Below are 21,215 nucleotides of genomic sequence, written 5' to 3'. Positions count from 1 at the left end.
TACATTTGTCTGTGAATGACCCTTATCTGGCCCTAAGGTATTTGCATACTTAAAGCTAAAGCTTGTGAATTCAAATGATTCTCTTTGGGAAAACTTCAAGAGTAGAGCAAACGGAGAGGACGGTTCCAGGCTTAGATTAGTGGGGGGTGGGTGGGAGCTAAAGCTTAGGAAAACACAAAGCCGCCTAGGTCTGTGCCTGAGGGTTTTTGGTTTTTTAAGGCCCTCCAGTTCTGCACCAGAACTCCTGAAAGCCTGGACTTCTCCCCCGGCTCTTGGGATGGGATAAGAAGGAGATTAAGTCAGAGAGGGGATATGTGGCTGATGTTTTGTTCCATACTGGCAATGTTTATCTTTGGCATATTACAAAAGGAAGCGTCCCAACTTTCTAGTGAAATATACAAGGACACCACAGGGGACCTCCTCACTTGGAGCTATTTGTTGATCACACAGCTAAAGCATTACACTTTAATTAAATGTAGAGGTCATATTTTTTAGCTTGTAAATTGCCTTGAAGTATATGCATATCTGACTAAAATATCTATTACAGCCTTACTTTAAGGGATATAAATACAAAAGGAAAGTTAATGCCAGAATTGTGATTTTTAGTTTATGATACTGGCGTTATAAAACAGATTTTTATAATTTCCAGTTTTCAATGTCAGATTTTTTTCTGTGGTATTAATATATTTTCTACTGATTATCTGCAAACTATTTGATGAACACGTTCCTTTTAAAATTCAATTTATGGTGAAAGAAAGCCAGAAGCAATGCACTTAAATAAGCAACAGATTGTAAAATATTAAAAAAGGATAAAATATTTATAAAATTATTACTATTAGGAAATAAATGTTTAACCGATTAAGTTGCAGTATAAAGGACATAGCTTGGGCAAATCATTTGTCCAAATGATACGCTGTGGTTCCAGACTCAGCAGCAGTAGGTGAGATTAGCATGCTTGGCATTTTCTCTACGATTCTGGGTTCAAATCACCAGCTCATCTGTCAGAGCTGGCTGTGGAACCTCCTTCCTTATTTAAAAGTAAGCTCAATCCTTAACCTAATAAAACCGTCAGTGTTTACAATCGTTGACCATTTATAAATGATACTTGCTCAGTGTTTTGCAATCAAAAGGCGCTTAGTAAATGTTTAAATATTTAACACACAAGAGGAAAATCAGTAAAAAAGTTTCTTCAAGGTTAATATTCATCTTGTACAGGTAAGATAAACGGGCAGGAAGGCCGGGTAGTAAAAGCCAGAAGATCATATTTAGTGCCACATTGGCCAAGGCATGATGAAAGCGCTCCAGTTCTGACACGTTTAAAAATGGGCACACATTCTATTTCTTTGTTTCATAACCACTGCGCTATCCCTTCTTTCTTTTTTTCTTTTTTTGGCATGCTAACAAATTCAGCCCAAATCAATGCCATCTAGTTCAAGTTTTTGATTTAGTGGCGGAGCCGGCTGTCCCATCACCGAGGACGTCGGCAAAAGCAAAGTGGCGAAGCAAGAATGGATCTATTTGAAAGGCAAGGCGTCCATCCTAGGTATTTCGTGTGGGAAAATCATCTCAAGTTGAAGGATAATTACAGAAGAGGCACACAAACACCTCCATCCTCCGCGATCCGAGCGACGCTGGACACCCCTCGCGGTGGCTGGGGGTCACTACGGGCTCCGGGCCACGGCTTCCTGCCCCAGGGTGGCGCACCGCGGCTCCGGAAAGGTGCTGCGCAGAAACGTGGCACCGTCTGCACCCGCGCCCGGACGCTTGCGGCAGTCGGCCCGAGAGGCTGTGGCAGCCGCGCACCGGGACCGCCACCCGCCCGAAGCGCCGGCGCCCGGCAGGACGGGAAGGGGCGGCCGCCCGCGCCGCGCCGCCCCCTTCTCTCGGCCTCTCCGCGGCCTCCGCCACCCCGGCCGAATTCTTGCATAAATTATGCCAGGCGCGCCTGACGTCAGGTGGTGGCGCGCGGGCGCGGCGCGGAGGGAGCCGGCCGCGGGCGCGCGCGGCCCCGGAGGCTCGTGCGCGCGGCGTGCAGGGCGCGCGCAGGCGCTGGCGTGCTGGGGCCGCGGCGGCGGCGGCGGCGGCGGCGGCAGCGGTGGCGGCGGCGGCGCGGGGGTTGAGCCGTGGTAGTGCGGACGCGCTCGTGCTCGGGAACTATCGGATTAAACTTGAATCGAGTGGAATTACACAAAGGAGCGCCGCGGAAGAGGCGGCCCGGGGACCCGGAGACCCCGCAACTCGCCAGAGCCCCGTCCGCGCGCGGCCAACTCCGCGCCCGTGGATCAGCCCCCGGCCGCGGCCGCCGAGCCAACTCCGGAGTCGCTCTGCGTTTTGTTCCCCACGGCGCGCGGCGGCGGAGCAGTCCGAGCGAACGAGCGAGCCGGTGAGCGCTGACTTCCCCGGCGCCCCCGGGAGGGGCGGCGGCAGGAAACCGCGCCGGGCCGGGGCCGCGCGGAGTTGCGAGCGGGGAGTTGGGCGTGTGCGGGGCGCGGGGAGAGGCGCGCGGGGGCCGCGGTCGGCAGGAGCGCAGCGCCACCCGCCGGGTCACCCGCGGGGCCCGAACCCGCGGCCCGAGCGCCGCCCGGTGCCCCAACTTTTGCCTGCGTCCGCGGGGCCGGCGGCGGCGGGGGCGCGCGGGGCGGCCGAGGGTCACTTCCTCGCATGTAAATGGCTTTTTGTTGTGCTGCCGGCGTCGGGGGGGACGGGGACAGGAGGGAGCGTGTCTGCGCGCTGGGGAGCGCGAGCGCGTTTCCTCCCGCCGGCACCGAGCACGAGTTGCCGGCTGCGTTCGAGAGAAAAGGGAAGGAGGAAAAAGTTGGGCTCCAACTCCGGCGCGAGCGGCCGCGGGCGCGCGGGCGCGGGGCGCAGAGCGCGGGGCTCGGGGACGGCGGCGCCCCCCGCCTCGCCCCCGCCCCCCGCTCCGGCCCGACCACGCCGCGCTCGCCGGGAGCGGCGGCCGCACCGGCGCGAACAAAGTGCGTCCCTGCGGGCGCGGCGGCGCCAGCCCGTGAGGGGACAGCCACGGGCGAGGTGGGTCGGCGGCAGGGAAAGTGCGCGGGGCGCCGCGTGGGGCGGGGGCGGGGGCGGCGCGAACACGCGGCGCGGGGGGCGTCCCAAGCCCAGCCGGCGGCGGCGGCGGCAGCCGCGGAGTTCCGAGCCCGCAGCCAGGGGCTCCCGGGGCACCCCGGTGGCTCCCAAGTGCGGGAGGACGAGAAGAAAGGGAGCCGGGCTGGGGCGAGCGCGGGCGGGCGACCGGGGGACCCCACCTTGCCGAGCTGGCCCGGCCGCAGGCGGCGGCATAATAGCGACTTTAATCCGCGATCCCAACTCGCGTCCCCGCTCCCCTCCCCCTCAGCCTGTCGGGGTCCGGGCGGGGGCGGGGGTCGCCAGGTGGCCCGGGAGCGGCGGGGTTGCGCGGTGCCCCCGCGGAGAGCCTGCTCGGAGCGCGAGCGACCGAGGTGGCTGGAGGCCGAGCGGTCAGCGGGAGAGGAAGGAGGGCGGCGGGGGACGCGTTGTTTGTTTGCTTCGCACCGGGGACGGGGCCCGGTGGGGGCGCGGAGCGCGGGCGGGGCGCGACGGGGCGCGGTGCGGGGTGGGCGAGGCGGCGCGGGGCGAGCGGCACGGGGAGGGGGAGACCGGCTGGCGGGGGCAGGGGACTGGTCAGGAGACTCCGGGAAAGGAGCCGCCGGCCCCGAGCAGCCATCATTCCCGAGCCGCCTTTCTCCGGATGGCTCTGCCTCGAGGAGCCCCGCGCCGTGGGAGCGCACCCCAAACTCCGGCCCGGCAGCCCGCTTTGTGAGCGCCCCCGTGGAGCGGGCGGCGCGGGGAGTGCTGCGGCCGGGCAGTACGGTTCTCCCAGGAGGTCACTTTTAGAGACTGTTCCGCCTCGGTTTTAAACTAGTTTTTTTTTTCCCCTTCCCTCTTCTGAACAGACAATGGACAAAAGAAAAGTAGCAACCCACATGGAGAGTTTCCTTTGAATTGCTAGAATTAGATACACTATCCAGCTCTCCACTTGCTAAGTATACTTTTTAGTTTCCCGTTGTATATTATCTAGCAATCGATTTAAATAACTTACTTAAACTGTGTCTATCCTCTGAACTGGATCTCTGGAATATATTAAATAATTATTTTAAAATAATTTAATGAGAGCCCTGGTTTTTATTTTTATTTTTTAATTTTAAAAGAAGCCGTCTTTGCAGTGGGTGACACCTTCCTAAGGGGTCCACTGTTACTTTCCCCCAATTCTCTTTCAGTAAGAGGGAGAATACTCTTCATATGTGTGATAATCAACGGGAGAAAAATACATCTCTTTATTTCCTCACAGATCTGTCCTAACGATGACAAAAAATTTTAGTGGCGATGACCCAGCAGCTTGGTACCTGATTTATTCCGCTTATAATTACGTTTCCATTACAGTAATGGCCGAGAAATAACTTGAGCAGCGGTTTTATGAAGTTGCATCCTCCCCAGCCCCCAGAGTACATCTGTCGCGCAGTGTTTTTGTCTCGCTGTTGCACAACAGAAAGCCCTCCAGTCTTCCCCCTAAAATGGCAGCTTTCATTTGACTGGGGCCCATTCATTGACAACGATAATAAAGAGGCGGAAAGCTAGAGGCTTGGGGCACAGCGGACTCCAAGGATTGCCTTTCGAGGTGATAAGTAGGAGACATTTTAAGTCTTCCAGTTTGCTTATGAAAAGTTTATTTTCCCTGAAAAACTGCAAGAAAAAAAAAAGCAACAGAGTAAAAGGAAATATTGGAAATGGAAAAGGACTTGATCAACGAATTTTAGGAGCTATTTAAATTTTTTTTTTCTGTTTTGTCCACTGGGTGAATATGACATTCCCCTTCCCTCTTTCTGGTAATCTGCTGATTAAGGGACATTATGAATTTTTGACAGGCTTGTAACAGGTGAATTTCCTCAGTGTGACACTCATGATTTGAGATTCTTTCCTGGGAGTGTGTATTTGGATTATTTATATTCTTTTGGCATACTGTTTCCCTCCCAAAGAAAACTGGACAGATTAGTATATTTGAAGTTTATAAATTTTTATCCCATGTTTATGCTTTCAAAATTCAAAGACTTTCTAGATAAAAAAATAAGTTATTTAAAAACTTATGTAAATTCTAAGCTCTGGTTAAACTGGCTTAATCAGTGGAATTATTTTGACATCAGTTTTAAAATTGATTCCCTTTCCCATGTCTTTGACACAGAGGACAGAATAGAGACATAATATGTAGATGATAGTAATTCTCAACTTTTATTTTTCTCTTTCAAGGAAAAAAATAAACTAGTTACCTAGCACTGCAGGTTGGGAATACAGATGCCAGTGTTAATGCTGCCAGAGACTCGGTGTTAAAATACTGCATGGGTGGATTCATCTAGGCTGGCTCTAGTTTTTTATTTGTTTGACTTACGGAATATTTCCAATACTTCCTCCGACGGGAGTGTTCTCTGTTAGCCTTGGTTTTACTGAGAGTTGGGCACCTTAGGTTCCTGTTTGACTTTAAACATCAAGGACATATTACAACCTCTTCTGCATGCTGATGCAAAGTCAGGCCTGCCTCTCAGCAGCGAACAGGGCTACACCGGCCTGTGCATTTGCTGGATGCCCCATAGTGCAGCGTGGGAGGCAGGTTTGGGACAGTTCTTTCAAACCTGGAATTGTATTTTATATGCTGCCGTGCATGATCAAGTTTGCTTGCCGTTTAGTTACCTCCCGTTTAAGTTCATTTTCATCCTGGCTGTGCAAGCCTTCCACCGTGGAACTCTGTGTAAGAGGCAGGACTTTCTCTCTGGGAGTTTGTTCTCTAGTAGCATAGACGCTTCTTTTTGCCTGTCTTCACTCCAGGGTGAACCGTGGTGGTGGTAGTTCTCTTTCTTCTGTATCCAGATAGGACCTTTGGTTTCATCGCAGGCGCCGTGGTCATCTAATAAACAACACCTGTAAGTCAGGCATCACAACAGTGAGCATGCTCAGGACCGAACAGCTTGTGCACCTAGAAAGCAGGGCTCTTGAAAGTTGTTCTGAAGAAAGTGATGACTCCCCAAATTGGGGCGATTTCTACGCAGAAGACACGCACTCCCACAGGCACAGCTAGGTGTGCTTGACAGCCTTGGGAAGGACCTTTGAGAGGTCGTGCTTGGCTGAAGGAAGACGTTGGTCCTCTGTGGCTCTTTATTCGTACGCAGACACATTTGTGTGTCATTCAGAAGAGTTCTTCTTTTATGCCATTTAAAAATTAGAACTTAGCATTCTTGTTTCTTCACTGGTTTCTCTAGTCGTTAGTTTGTGAAATAAAATAGTCCTCTTGTAAAACATTTATTTACTTATTTATTTAGGTGTTTTGCCTGCTTGTGTGTCTGTATGAGGGTGTTGGATGCTTTGGAACTGGAGTTAGAGACAGTTGTGAGCTGCCATATGGGTGCTGGGAATTGAACCCAGGTCCTCTGGAAGAACAGCCAGTGCTCTTAACTGCTGAGCCATCTCTCCAGCCCCAGTTCTCTTAAGAAAACTGTTTATTTAGTCTTCTAAAAATCTTTGGCAATTGAAGATGACTGGTAGTATTTAAAATAAAAAAAATGGGAGTAAACATATTTTTCTATAAAACGCAAAGGTGTAATGGCTTACTTCAACTTGAGTATCACTCCTGTTGCAGATATGGATGAAGGTCAGAGTAGAATGGTGGGTGTCAAGAGCAGGAACGGTAATTAAAACACTCATTGTCTGTGTCTTTTATCAATATATTAACATTTTTCGTGAGATCAGCTGTGCTATAATAGAAAGCACCCATCATAAAGATTCTGTCATATAGAGTTGAATTTTACAGTCACCCGCGCCTTCAGATATTTAGAATGTGAGGATCTTAGAGAGCCTGCTGAACTTTTTGACTTCGTAGATTAAAAAAGTGAGCCAAGAGATTAATTAAATGGGCTGCCACTAGCTGGCCACTGAGTTACTGGTCAGTTAGTGCTCCCCCAGGCACTCCTGACTCCTGTGCCTCCTACTGTGCCTTGTGAGGGAGAGGCGTGGGCTCATCTCCTGGACAACCGAGATAGCTCTAGGAGGGTTGGGTTCTTCATGGTGTGACTTGAGAGTGCCTTCTGTCTTCAGAGTTCTGGAGCCCATGAGAGCCAGGCTCCTAAACGACCACTGTTTGCTCCGCTGTGTTAAAATCCCCCCAACCCCTGATTATCTATTCTGAAAAAAGCAGAGATGATTATTCCAACATTTGATGACTGTTTTCAGTGTAGGATCATGGGTTCATCGTCCCGACTAGATGACTACATTTTACTTGTCAGGCCTTGCAAACATGAATTTTTTTTTCTTTTAGGTGGAAGTGTCTGTTTTGTTTTTGCTTTGAAATGGAGAAACATGCTTTGGTGGGTAAAGGTTGACTGGCTCTCTGGTGTGTTAGTGGCTGTTGATGCTGAATCAGGTAGATACTTTCTCAGTGGTCATTTGAGCCCCATGTTGCCTGTGTAGGCTATAGGCTTGGCTTTCCGGACTCTTGATAGTTTTTTCTGTTCTGTTTTCGATTCAGCTGTTTTTTTTGGGGGGGTACCTACCACCTGAAAGGTATAGTAGTGCAGTCTGAGAACACAGTGGTGACACGTGACACTTGGTAGAGCTTCAGAGAGCCAAGCTGCTGTGAGGCCAGGTGCTGCAGACACTGGGAGTTCTTCCACTCTGTGGACTCAACCACTGAGAAATGGCTTTAGCGTTGTCATCTGTATTTTGGTGCCAAGGAACACTTGAGAACGTAAGAGGCAGCAGTGCCCTCTGACCTGGGGGAGGTGGCAGCTTTAAGCCATCATGGAGTTTTGAGATGAGATCCTCGAGGCATGCCGGTGGCATCCAGCTTAGGCAGCGTTGACACGTTGTGGAATTTGGGGTTTTGGAATACAGCAGTAGTACTGAGGGTTCAGGCTGATTGACAGCGCAGGATTGTCTTCAGAATGAAATGAGAGGATGAGTGGGTGGAAGGAAGGTGGAAGAATGTAGGCAGTGTTCGGTCTGCTTTTGTTGGGATTGATGCCAGTGTGGCCTCGACTGGCGTCCTTGGGGAGGGAGAGCAGTGGACATGATGTGAGAAATTTGTAGGAATTTCAGTGAATCCGGCTTGAAGATAGATGGATGTGTCCTGGAAGAGAGGTCTCTGGGGATGTCAGTTTCTAGCACATCGCCCTCTTGGCTGACTGGTGGTGCTGATCGTGGAGGCAGCAGGCACCTGACGAGGGTGGTGTGTGAGGAAGAAGTCCGTGAATTCTTTGAGCATGTGATGGAGATTACAGATCCTGACTGTGGATTGGGTAACTATTGTAACCGTCTTTTCATTGTTAGTGGTATTCCAGACTTTTCAGGCAGAATCTACTACCTGTTAGTGTATGGTAAGCCCACTGGGGAAAGGCTGAGGGTAACAGGAAGAAGGTGGTAAACATTGAAGCCGGTCTGATTGTAGCCTTTCTCTTTTACTAGTCTAACGTGGACACTCTGTAGGAGTTGGGTCATCAGAGGCTGAGCACGAATCCTGTGGTAACCAGACTTGGCCACGTTCGCCCTTCTGTGTCTTCTCTTCTGGAACCTCCTTTCAGTTGCTTGTTACGTATTCAGGCAAGGTCCCCGGGCCTCCAGAAGATAGCTCGTGGGTGCCATGTGCTTCCAGGGCTGTGCTTCCCTCTTGGAGGGAGTTAATCATATCGAGGCAGTTGCGGTCCTACGTGGGTGTTGTAGAAATGAATACATTATTTAAGTAATCGGGGAAAAATAATAGCCTTGGCCTGAATACTTACCTGGTGTTTAGTGGAGTATGTATAAACCAGTTTAATATGTAAATTATGTTCAGAGGCAGTTCAGTTGTAGAAAGTGGATTATATACAACATGGTTGCTAGTAACAGAGGAGAGATGTCGATTGACAAATGCAGAAAAGCTTCTGAATGGTGGATTTTAGCAATATATGGGCTAACAAGTTACGAAAATCCTGAATATTAACATCGAAATAAACTTTCTGTTTCTAATTGTTTTTGTTTGGTTATAGATATTATTTTACTTATTTTTTGTTTGCAAATGGAGATGTCTTCCCTGGAACTTAGTATCTTTGTTTTAGGGTCTCTTAGTATAATACCTGGGTGCTCCAATTACCATTTCAGAGGCCCTGTGCCAGCTCTTTGGTGGCAGCGTATTTCTGGTACTTCTTCAGCTTCCTAGTTTCAGGTTTCGAAAGGTCCTTTAAGATACCTTCTTTTGTTTGGTTTAGCCAGCATGTGTTTTCGAGGTCATTTCTCTCTGAGCTGTAAGGTAATGGGAAGGTGTCGGCTGCCTCCTGCAGTGTGGGCTTCAGGGGCTGATGAACCGAGTGAGAGCTTGGGGCTGTCTCTTCTCTCGGCTTCAGCAGTGACTTGGGAGCAGCGGTCATGTGGTGGGTTTGAGTTTTACACCATGTATTTCTTTTATCAACACAGGCTCAGGCATAGAGTCACTGCTACCGAGAGAGACCACAGGTGACGTGCACATCTACCCCAGCCTTTGTGTGGACAGCAGCCGAGAATCAGATGTGTGCTAGCATTGCTGGGGAGTTTCTTCTTGAGAACATCATCTTAAAGCAGTTGCGTAGGTTGGCAGTGTGTCTGATGAAGGCTCTAGATACCTTGCTAATTGTTTTTTTTTTCTGTTTTAGTTCTGTAGCAGGTTGGGGGACTACCTAACCTTCGAAGGAGTGCAGTAATGTCTCCTGTTTAATTTTCTGAGAAACTGGACATTGTAGAAATCTGTTTTGTTGATATTTGAAACAATTACAGGTGCACATATTACTTAAACCATTAAGTATGTTTAACATGAGCAGGTAAACACTGAGATGTCCCTTCAAGAATAATAATCATACATTAGCTTCCGAGGCAGTGCCTGCTAGTGTTCTAGGTGAGTAATACAGTCAGTTTCAGCATAACTCTACAACAAGAAATGCCTTAATATCAAGTGTATTTTATAGTGTGTGGGCCTGGCAATTACTTTATGTATGGGTGGAGCCCGTGAACTGTTAACCATTAATCTTAAGAGGAAACTTAAAAGCCTCCATTTTGGTAGCTTATATATTCTTATGTACTTAACCTTGTTTGTGTTTGGATTTTTTGCTGTAATTAGTTTTAGATATGTTTATCATGTCAGAAAAATGTACACCTGAAAGTTTTAAAGTCTTGATTAAATTGTTGTTGGGCACTGAAGAAAAGCAAAGAACAAGATATCTCAAAATATAACTAACTAACAATAATCCATAATTGTGTATGTATGTATGTGCACTCATGTGCGTGTGAGCATGTGTGTTGTGCACACATGTTACTGTGCCAGCAGCATGCGTGTGGAGATCAGAGAACAACTGTGGGAGTCAGGCGTTGAGTCCAGGACTTTACATAGTAAACACAGGCTGTGCCACCGAGTTACACCGTATAGCCTGTACTGAGTGTTTTAATGGGTCTCTTGATTACTCATCAAGAGCAACTCTAGGTATTAGGTGGAATTTACTGCATTTTTCAGCTGAGGAGACTGAGGCTTTCCCACTGCAGTCTGTGGCGGAGGAGCGTGAGTTCTAATCTGCTTGGTTCTAGCATCTGCTTGCATAGCATCTGAGCTACTGTTGCACCCAGACCACCTTCTCTTGCATGAGATAAGAAGAGGGGCTTTAAAAGTATGAGTGATACCCTGCAACCACACAGCATGTCCTTTGGCGGAGCCTTGCCAGCCCGCGCTGTGCCTGTCCACACCGCCCATTTGCGCTTGCTGTGTCTGTGGCATTTTGTGATGCTTTGGCACACAATGTTCAGAGTGCCCCTTTGACCTTCAAGACACTTCCTCTTCTGCGGAGATGAAAACATTTGTGGAGACCCTACATTCATACTCTGTGCTGGCTAGAAACTTGAACTCCTACGGCAGAAAGGCCAGATAGGAATCCTACAAATGGGGATTGTGATCCAACCACCCACCCAAGGATATGGTGAGGCCAAGTGGGCACGCACTGTGCCAGAAGCGCGGGGTAAAGCAATATGGCCTAGTGGGTGAGCAGTTGCTGTTTTCATCAGCCGACCTTTAGTCGCTGTACCCATCAAGTTTAAAAAAATGGTAGACTTATTTAATTAGTGTGTGTGTGTGTGTGTGTGTGTGTGCACGTGTGTGTGTGTGCCCATGCCACAGTGTGCTTATGGAGGTCTGAGAACAACTTGTGGAGGTTGGTTCTCTCCACCATGTGAACCCTGGGATCCAAACAGAGCATCAGATCCAGCAGCTAATGCCTGTACTTTCCTAGCAATCTTTCCAATCCTTGATTTTGTTTTTAATTAAAAAGGTTCCTCAGACGACAGTCTTAACTGATGAGTAGACAAGCGAGTGGCCCGCAGTGGTGAACGGCCACACAGTTTTCACTTTCGCCAGACTGCTCATTTTAAAGTTCACACTTGCATGCACCTCCATCCAGCAGGATGACCACACGGCAGTTACCCCGGTGATGCTGATGCTGTTGGTTACACAAAAGGGGCCGCCAAGTCTCTGGTCCTGAAAGTGTCAGTGTCGAGGGAGTAGTCGGTCTCCCCAGCTTCACAGTGCATTGGGTTTTGGGTGTCTTTCTAGAAAATAACCATTTGTCCTTTCTCCTAGAACTGCTGTTCTTCAAATACTGAGTGACAGTATCTTTTCTGGCCAGTGGCCTGGGCAGGTTCAGTGAGTTTTGAAGTATAAATTCTGTCAGACCCAAGTCTCCGGGAGCTCCAGGTTCCCCAGACTCAGAACAAGTGTCTTCTCGTCTCCAGACTTGTGATTGTTGGGTAAGGAAGGGGTTAAACAGAATAAGTTCGGGACTGGAGTTTGAGATGTGAACGGCAGCTAGAACACAAGGAAGCCCAGTTTTCAGGAAAGAGAAGAAGACTTAGTGAAGCTCTCGGAGAATTATCGTGCTTCCTAGTCTGGGACAGAAAGATGAAAGTTCTCAAAAGAAGACTGGTCCAAGGGACTGATCCAAATAGCTGGCATTCACAGAGCATGGACTTGGTGCGTTAGTATTTTACCAAGCTGTCTATACAAACAGTTCTCACTGGATCCTGAGGTAGGCTTAGGGAGAATGTGGACGTAGGAATAGTAATTGTCATTTTATAGGGGGATAGAATGTAGCTTTGGAAATTTTTAAATATAATTTTCCAAGTTTGCAGTATGGAATGGGTATAGCTTGACTGAAGCCAGGGCAGGTACACTTGTCAACCTGTGGCCCAAACCTTAGGCAGATATGAAGAACAGACTGAGATCTTGTACACATGAGCTTTTTTAGAGTCATTTCCTGGAGAGAAACTGAGGGGCTGCAGGTTGGATATTAATGGATTTTAGTCTGTGAGGCCCCCTCTCCTCAACCTGAAAGACACAGGCTCATCACAAAGTGGACTTTGTGCTAGTCCTTCCCTCACCGTTTACAAGGCACAGCCAGCGTTGAATTATTTATCTCATTGCAGAACTGGTTTTCTTGAAGTTTCTCCCCAGTGTTTATCCAGGATACCGTTCGCTGGGCATCTTTTTCTCACTGCCCATGGTGGAGTTGCCCAGGATGCTACAAGGCTTGCTGTTGTGATACTCTATCATTCTGATCCTTGGTATGAACACTGTCTTGTGAGTGTGAGCATCTGAAATACTTGTGGACTGCTTCTGCTAACACACAAGACAACAGACCATCTCCACAACCATACACAGAGTCAAAACCTGCCATATAACAACACTTGGTCTTTGAAGGATTGCATGCATAGTGCATCACATTACCCAGTGGATATCCTAGCATCTTTGTGTAAGTATACCCTAGGCTGCTCACAGCATGCCTTCATAGAAGGAAGCAGCTCTCAGAATTTATCCCTTTAGTGACACTTAGAACCTGCATAGGTGTATATAAAGTTGTCACATGTCATCTAGACCTGCATGCCATTGGGTGTGTTCCTTGCCCATAGCCTTTTAAAAGGAGTGATAACTCTAGAGTAGTGGTACTACTTTTCCAAATAGAAATGCTGTATTCCAGGGCTGGTGGGATGGCTCAGAGTGTAAAGCCACTCGCTGCCCAACCTAACGACCTGAGTTCAGTTCCTGTGAACCACATGGTGTAAAAAAGAAAGAAAGAAACAAACAAAAAACTGGACTTCTGTAAGTTGTCCTGTGATCCCCACAGGAGTGCTATGGTGTATACACACACACACACACACATACACACACACAGACGTAAAAAGTTAAAAAACTCACATGGTCTATTTCTGGCTTTTGTACATTTATAGTACTGACCTTCAGGATTCAATATGCTGTTATAAGCTTGAATACATTGGGTTTCTAGTTAAAACGTAATATGTTTTTGGTATCCTTAAATTTTTAATCTTTGTTTCAGGAGTGTTGATCTTCAGAGTTTCATGTATCTGAATTACTACTTATCCTTACCACTTTTCCACTTATTAAAAAAAAAATAAATAGGAGCTGGGTATGGTACTGCACATCTTTAATCCCAGCACTCAGGAGGCAGAGGCATGTGGATCTCTGTGAGTTTGAGGTCAGCCTGGTCTACTATGTGAGTTCCAGGATAGCTAAGGCTGTTACACAGAGAAACCCTGTCTTGAAAAACCAACCGACCAACCGACCAACCGACCAACCAACCAACCAACCAACCAAACAAACAAACAAACAAAAAGCAAAAACCAAAGCAAAACCACAAAACCAAAAACTAAAAGCAAAAACAACAACAACAAGAAAAAAAAACCCAAGCAGGCTTAAGTAGGGGCTGGAGAGATGGCTCAGCAAGCAGTTAAGAGTACTAGCTGCTCTCACAGAGGACCACGGTTCAGTTCCCAGCACCCAAATGGCAGCTGTCAATTGTCCATAACTCCAGTTCTAGGGAACCCACTGTCCTCTTCTGACTTTGTGGGTACCAAGCATGGAGGTGGTTTATACATATGTAGGGGAAGCATGCATGTACAGAAATTAAAAGCAAATGTGTAGAAAAATAAAAACAAGCTTCTCCATGAAGCACATACCGAGTTTGTGAGGAGCGCTGAGAGCGACTGGGATGCTATGATTCATTCCGTTTAGCTGTGAGTGCCCAGCAGAAAAGGAAAACTTTGTATTGTCAGTGCATTCGTAAGGGCAAAACTGAACGCAACAGGTAATTTCTGGACTTTCTTGAGCACACATTAGGGGCTCAGCTGTGCTGACAGTCTTAGCAGCAGGCTCTGCTGCTTCATTCAGCTGCAAAGTCTTTGCCCTAGCGTTTGCATGTCCATGGTCTTTGATGGCGAAGGAGGGATGGTCACTTTGTGGAGGAGTCACAGAAATTCAGGCTTGTTTACACCTTGGAGAATGGCTGACGATTGTCTTTCTGCAATTCTCAGTGGTTTAGAACTCAGAGATGAGCTCCTGTCATTGGGCTCCTGTTAATGGATCACAACACAGTACTTAAACCAGTCTGACCTGTATCAGGCAGACCAGGAGAGTACTGTCCACTCCAGCCCACTGTTGTATCTGGTTGTGGATTTGTTTGACTTCCTAGTCAGGAAGGGAGAAGGTCCTGAGAAGATGCTGCTTCAAGCATTGAAAGCAGGAGTTCAAATCTTGTAAAAGTTGCTGGTGTATTTCTCACAAAGTGTAGACTCCCTCTCAGCAAGTCAGTTTGTTGAATTAAAATCTCCACGTGTTTCTTAGAGCCCACCTGACTACTGGACTGTTTCTGACATGGTCCTGTGGCACCCATCTTCCTGACTGCTGCTACCCAGGGCCATGGTGAGGACTCCCTTGGGGTCCTGAGTCTTCTCCCATGCTGCTTCTGCCCATGGGTCTTTCTTCTCTACTCTTTCCTGTATGCTGGGGTTTGCTGACAGCCTTTTTCTGGTCTGCCTTTATTTGGTCTGGTTCAGGTTCATAGGGTCAGCTCTTGTTGCCATTTGTAACCCCCAAAGCAAGACTCGAAGACTGTTTTTTTCAGTGTGTATACTTTGGAAAGGGAAAGGGTTCAGAAAATGGACTATATAGATTGTTACAATGTATTTGGGCTGTTAGGAGGGATGTTACTTTCTTATATCAATGTGGATAATTTGTAGCCATTCTTTGGCACGCTAGTTAGGATACAAGGGAAAGTGAGTAGCTGGAGAAAGTGCTATTAAAACAATGGCCCTCCAGGATAAGTAACTTTGTATTTATTGATACATTTTACTCTCTTTTCTGCCATGGTCTGATTAGGAACTTGTTTCGGGAGTAATTCTGACTTGTGGTAGGTGTATGTCGAGAGAAATTGACAAGCAACAGCATCTGTTGGGAACAGTTTATTCATTGTAAGCCAGAATGATTTCTTTCTTTTTCCTTTTCCTTTTTATCTCTTTTTTTGCTTTTTGAGACAGGGTTTTTCTGTGTAACAGCCCTAGCTGTCCTGGAACTAGCTTTGTAGGTCAGGCTGTTCTCGAACTCACGGAGATCTGCCTACCTTTGCCTCCAGAGTGCTGGGTTAAAGGTGTGTGCCATCACTGCCTGGCTTATGGTTTCTATGCATTTAAAGAAGAGCTGCTTTGAGGTAGTTTAGGGAGTGAGAAGTACAGGGCTTGGTAGCATGGTGCTGCCAGGGCAAGCTGTTCATGTTCAGAGAGTAGCAGCTTCCTTAACAGCTTAGGTTTTCTGACCACCCATCTCTTGATTCTTGTTCTGAACTTTGATGAGCAGATCATTGGGGACCCGAGTCTTCCCGCCTGCAGCCTCTGTTGGCATTCCTTTTCTTCCTGTACTAGGTGTTTTGGCCTTGGCCTTCTGTAGGTCTGCTTCAGGGTCAGAGCTTCAGCTTTTGTTTTCACATGTGACCCCAAAATTGTTGTTTTCAGTACCACCCTAACGGCTTCAATTTTAGCGTTCCAATCTGTGTATGATCAGGGCACGGCCCCTCTTCCCTCTTGTAGAACTCTAACAAAAGTTCACTCTTGGCTGTTGCTCTGCATCTTTCCTACACCTACCCTGGCTGCCGGGCACAGGCAACTGCGTAGCTGGGACATGCCACACCTGCAGCACTCTGTGTTCTGTGTGCTGGGTCCATGTCTGTGCCCGTGCCTGTGTAAGTGTGTGTGTCTGTCCTGGCACTGTGGCCTTTGAGCAGAGTTACAGACTGCTTAGATGTTATCATCACCATTCTTTGCCCAGGGAGGTGACCTATTTGGGGGAACCTCCCTTGCTCCTTGCTTGTTCCTGTGGAGGGCATCTCCCTTCCTCACACCTGTGTTCTCCAGACCTGCTGTCTTGGCTGTGCAGTTCTGGAGGAGAAAGGCCCTGTGTGCTCCTGTAACCACAGAGAGGACTGACTTCAGCTCTGCTCCTCCAGGAAAGCCTTATTGGGCATCTTCTGTGGAAAAGACTTCAAGTGTAGTTGGACCAGGTAGTTCATGTGGAGGTTCCTTATTGTAGCATTGGGAGGTGGCCCCTGTGTGGCCCTCCCCGCTGGTTCAGAGTGTGGGTAGGGAAGAGGAGGTAAGTTATCATGGCCCCATTACCACATTCCTGGCATCTGATTAGAACATTGCTGACACTTGGTTCTCACAGGATGCTGTGGGTCAATCTGGTGACCTGTGGATCGTCACCTCACTGCCATGCTATAACATGGTATGGACAGGAAACCTGAAAACCATCCATGGAAGACCTGGGGAGGAGCCAAGTGCTGACGTGAATTGGCTCTAGGAACGGGACTGTATAGAGACATGTTAGGGCTATGGTCCCTTTGGCTAAGGCCCACAGTGAGATAGGGAACATGCCTTGCCAACAGGATTTCAGGAATGAGCTTCAGAAAGACAGGCTTCTCCAGTTTTCACAGATGTGAATCTCTGCACAGAGGTCCATGGCCCTGTCAGTTCTAAGGGGGTGAATGAATCCAGAGACGCGGCCGTGAAGAGCAGGGGGAATTTCCGTGTTTTCAGATTTATGTCTCCACATAAGGCAGCAGCTTCAGCGTGGACTTCCAGCGTGATCTCTTTGTCACTTGGAAGCATGGGTTTGCCTGGTGGAAGCTGATTTTATGAGCTTCCGGAGTTGCATGCGAAGTTGTAGGTTGGTCTTGCTGACCTTTTGGTCTGACTTTACAGTTGTTGAAGGCCCACTGGTGTCAAGTTATGGCTCTGCTAATCTCTGGAGATCCTGGAAATGTTTCCCCTTGCTTGGAAGCGCAAGTTACCATGTGACTACATGGGTGATGAGGGTAGCGCATCTGAAGAAGTGCTAGGAGAGTTTAATGAGGTGTGGTCAGTGTGCTAGCAGTGAAGACTGAGTCAGGAGGGTGTCTGGGTCTTTCCTGATAGAATAGAGAGGTCACAGTAGCGTGAACTTTGGCCATCAGCCAAAGCCATGGTAGGAGCCAGCTAGCCCATCCAGAACAGCCCACAGAGGCCAGGGCAGGGCTTAGTGACCCGGTGCCCTCTCATGAGTGTGGCTTGCCTGGAGCTGTGGCCCTTTGGTGAGGAACAGCACAGTCCTACGCTGCTGACCACACTTCCTCCTCCCAGGCTTCAGTCCCAGGAGCCTCCTTGGGAGACAGGAGTGCTGGCCAGGAGAAGGGGAGCAGGTTGGAGAGCAAGGAGAGGGTTGCACTGTGGTGCAGTTGGAAGTTCAGCCTGGGTGAGGTCCTCACTGAGGTTCCATGATGGAAATGGAGACGAAAGGTTAGTCTGGCAATGTGTGGTGGATTGCACTTGAAGAGAGACTAGAGGCAAAAAGTCAGAGGCTGTTGAAATAGCACAGCCAGGAGGCAGTGGAGCTTTGGGGAGGGCAGGGAACTGCAGGAGATGATGTGAGGTGATGGGTGTGGGAGGGTAACCTGTTGCTCCCAGGGCCCTGGCTTAGAGCAGGATGGTACCCGAGTGCACTCTGAGTTCAGCCTCGTAGGAAAATGGGGAGGGCATAGTCAGTGGTGTAGATGGAGAGAACTTAGTCCATCACTAAACACAGAGACTTGTAGGTTATAGGAGTAATTTATGCTAGACTTAGTGGCACATATCTGTAACTGTAGTGCTTGGAGGCCAGGCAGGAGAGCCACTGTTACATTTGAGCCTAGCTCGGGCTACGTTGTAAAACCCATGCATTCTCAAAATGAAATTAATGAAAATAACCCTCCTTATCAAGCTGTGAACATTTAAAATAATTTCTCCCTGAAGTGTGATGAGACCCGTTACCTTATTACTGCCAGAAGTTTAAAAACTACAAACCTTTCGAAAGGCCATGGGTGTATAAAGATGTTTATGTGTGGCCACAGCAGTGTGTCAGTCACCTGTGTCCCAAGCAGCAGTCCCGAGGCCTGTCAGCTCTGAAAAGAGAGCAGCCACACCGAGAAGTTGGGGGTGGTTAAATTTATGCTGAATTATATTTGAATATCAGGTAGATGTTGCAGATCACGCTCCGGGGAAACAGAAGGCTTCAAAATGCTATGTTAACTATGGTTAAATCTTAATCGTAGGAAATGCCAGAGGGAAACACATCAGTTTGAAAAATGGATAGTTTTAAGGATCCCTGGTTTCACTTAGTTAAAAGCTGTGATTCTGACGTTGACCAGCTCTGGTTTGAATTCCTACCGAGCTGTCTACAAGCTGTGACTTGGACAGATGACTAGTTCCACTGAGCAGGGACAAGTTACATCGCTCAGGACATAGTTTCTTCACAAGTGCGGATGGCGATTAATACAGTAGTTCATCTAAATACGTTACTCTGCGTCTTGTACCGTTAGCACTTAATAAACCAACTGAGCTGTGGGCAGTTTCTACTTTACTATTTATTTTCTCACCCTTTATATTTATGAAATGTTATGCTGATAGGATTGTAAAATCAGAGAAACCAATGACACTGTATGGAAGAATTTGTAGTTTTTCATCACTTTGGTGGTATAAACAGGAAATCTTTTTTGTTTTAAAAATATTTTTTTATAACTAATTAAAGTCCTGAAAAAGGTCCAACTTTGCCTTAAGGTTCTTCTTTCCCCCTTAGATTAGTTGGCAGGATTTGAAACATTTCTCTTACCGAAAGAAATTTCCTTCTGTTGGCAGCTGTATTTTCTGACAACAAAAAATAAAAACAAAAGCAAAAGCAAGCATTTTGTCCTTTTGGGTTTCTGTGGGTGAGCTTTGCATTTGTATTACTAGCTCTGTGTTTGGCATTCAGGCCCATTAGTACTAGCTTCTCTGTATCTGCCCAGCTTGGGAGATGGGGCAGCTCTGGGAGACGGCAGTACCTTGGGGTTAAAAGGTTTACTGTGTCCTGGCAGGAGACTGTAGGCTGCGAGGGGAAGCTTCTGGAACCTGGAACTCTTTCATCTTGGAGTTGCGTCTTCTGTACTGGAGAAGCAAATTTGGGCACACAGTCTGGGGAAGCTTCGAGATCAACACACACACACAAATACACACACACACACACAAATGCACACATCTCTTTCCTTACTGGAGGTTGAGTACACAGTCTGGGGAAGCTTTGAGGGCAACACACACACAGACACGCATACACACACACAGACACACATACATACACACAGACACGCATACAGACACACATACATACACACAGATACACACGCACATCTCTTCCGATTTCAGGGATCCTGTTGCCGTGAGAACGCTACTATTAGTTCCCTCTTCTGTGGTCTCTGTTATCTTCCGAGGCAAACATGACCGAGGAGAGGGAAAGCAGTGACAAGGTGGTGTTGCCCCAAGATAATCGGCAGTAACTGGGCCAGTGCTTGCGCAAAGCCCAGGCCACAGAATCTGAACATAGCAGCTCTGTTTCATTTCTATATTTCACTAAGTTTAAGAAGGTGTCAAGTGCACGATGTGTCCTTGCTGCTATGTTTATAAACAAACTTAGAAAACTTATTTGAATATATCTAAAATTGAAACGTAAGCCCAAAGGTCTGTCATTTTAATTATGTCCAGTATGACTTCTTACCCTATAGGCCCCGTCAGACGTGACACATGGTACAATGTACACGGTATACAGTACATGGTACACGGCACACATGGTACACGACACACACGGTACATGGCACATAGTACATGGTTCATGGTATACTGCACACAACACATGGTTCACAGCACATGGTACACAGAACACAGTGCACGGCACACAACGCAGTACAGCATAGATGAACCTACTTCCGTATGCCCTGTTTGGCTACTGGGCCTAACCATGGCCCATAGTGAGCAGCTCTTCACAGTGTCCCTCTGCCAGATGCTGCCAATACATCGAATGCCATAAAACAATATCTCAAGATGGTTTGCAAGAGTGATGCCAAACTCTGTTAAAGCTAACAGTAAAGTAAAACCTGTACTGCTAGCCGTCGTGCGCGGGGTATCCTGTGGGGCTCCAGCACAGGGCAGCATCTACATCGTACCTAATGTAGGAAAACAGTTCCTGTCCGTAAGTTTAAAATGGACTGCTCAGGAATACAAAGCACGAAGGGACCCCTTAGTTTTTTGTACCTCGGATAATCTGAGAGGACTGTGCACTAGGAATGCGTTAAGAGTATAGGGTCAAGTGATGGCAGCATGATGACATGCTTTTAATCCCCGGCGCCCATGTGAAAAGCCAGGTATGGCTGTTCATGCGCGTACCCTAGCATTACAAGGGAAGCCCAGTTCCAAGAACCCAGTGGCTAAGCAGCCTAGCTAACTTGTGGTTAGAGAGAGGCCCTGTGAAAAGGCGAGGACAGAGAGGGTAACAGAGCAAAACACTGTCTCGCAGCTTCTGTACGTGCACATGTGTATCTGCATACCGACATGAACGAACCCCCTTATGACAAGACAAACGGTATAAGGCGGATCATTTCCTACAGACTTCAGTGGGTGGACCTACTGTAGTTATGTTAGATGGTCCCCCGCCAGCAGCCATAGAGGATGAGTTCATGTAACAGGATAGTCATTTCAAAAAGTTTAAAGTGTCCAGTTAGCCGTCAGAGGAAGCGTGGCGGGGCTGGAGCTGAAGGCTGCCTGGGCTCAGGGCATGGTTGGATTCCTCCTGTTTGGGGAACAGGGCCAGTGACTTTTGATGCTGCAGTTTGCGTGCTATGACCAAAGTGGTGAGTAGCGCCTTCCCCAGTAGCCTGGCATATACTAAGAGTATATCTATGCTAAACCAGTGCTGGGGACCAACGCTCTGTCAGCTGCCTTGGTCGTCGGTGGAGGTGGAAGACTGCCGGGCCTCAGTGTCCTTGGGAAGC

The 21,215-nt window shown here is 48.0% G+C and overlaps 1 protein-coding gene across 6 annotated transcripts in view; it reads left to right on the top strand.

Moving 5' to 3' along the window:
• Nucleotides 1–2,045: 2,045 nt before the first annotated feature.
• Nucleotides 2,046–21,215, top strand: part of Chd7 (chromodomain helicase DNA binding protein 7) — a 179,626-nt gene continuing 160,456 nt past the window's right edge. For 3 of the 6 annotated variants that reach the window (XM_075967015.1, XM_075967013.1, XM_075967008.1), the window contains exon 1: nucleotides 2,047–2,383. The gene's annotated coding sequence lies outside the window, so the exon portion shown is untranslated. Of the gene's footprint in view, nucleotides 2,384–2,642; nucleotides 2,664–3,006; nucleotides 3,031–21,215 lie in introns of those variants that run through there. The other 3 variants (XM_075967014.1, XM_075967011.1, XM_075967009.1) reach the window with 3 other exon arrangements.

This window comes from Microtus pennsylvanicus, chromosome 3 (genome assembly GCF_037038515.1).
Source record: "Microtus pennsylvanicus isolate mMicPen1 chromosome 3, mMicPen1.hap1, whole genome shotgun sequence".
NCBI classification, from domain to species: Eukaryota; Metazoa; Chordata; class Mammalia; order Rodentia; family Cricetidae; genus Microtus; species Microtus pennsylvanicus.
The sequence above is the reverse complement of the archived record's forward strand: the minus strand, read 5'-3'. Positions and strand labels throughout refer to the sequence as shown.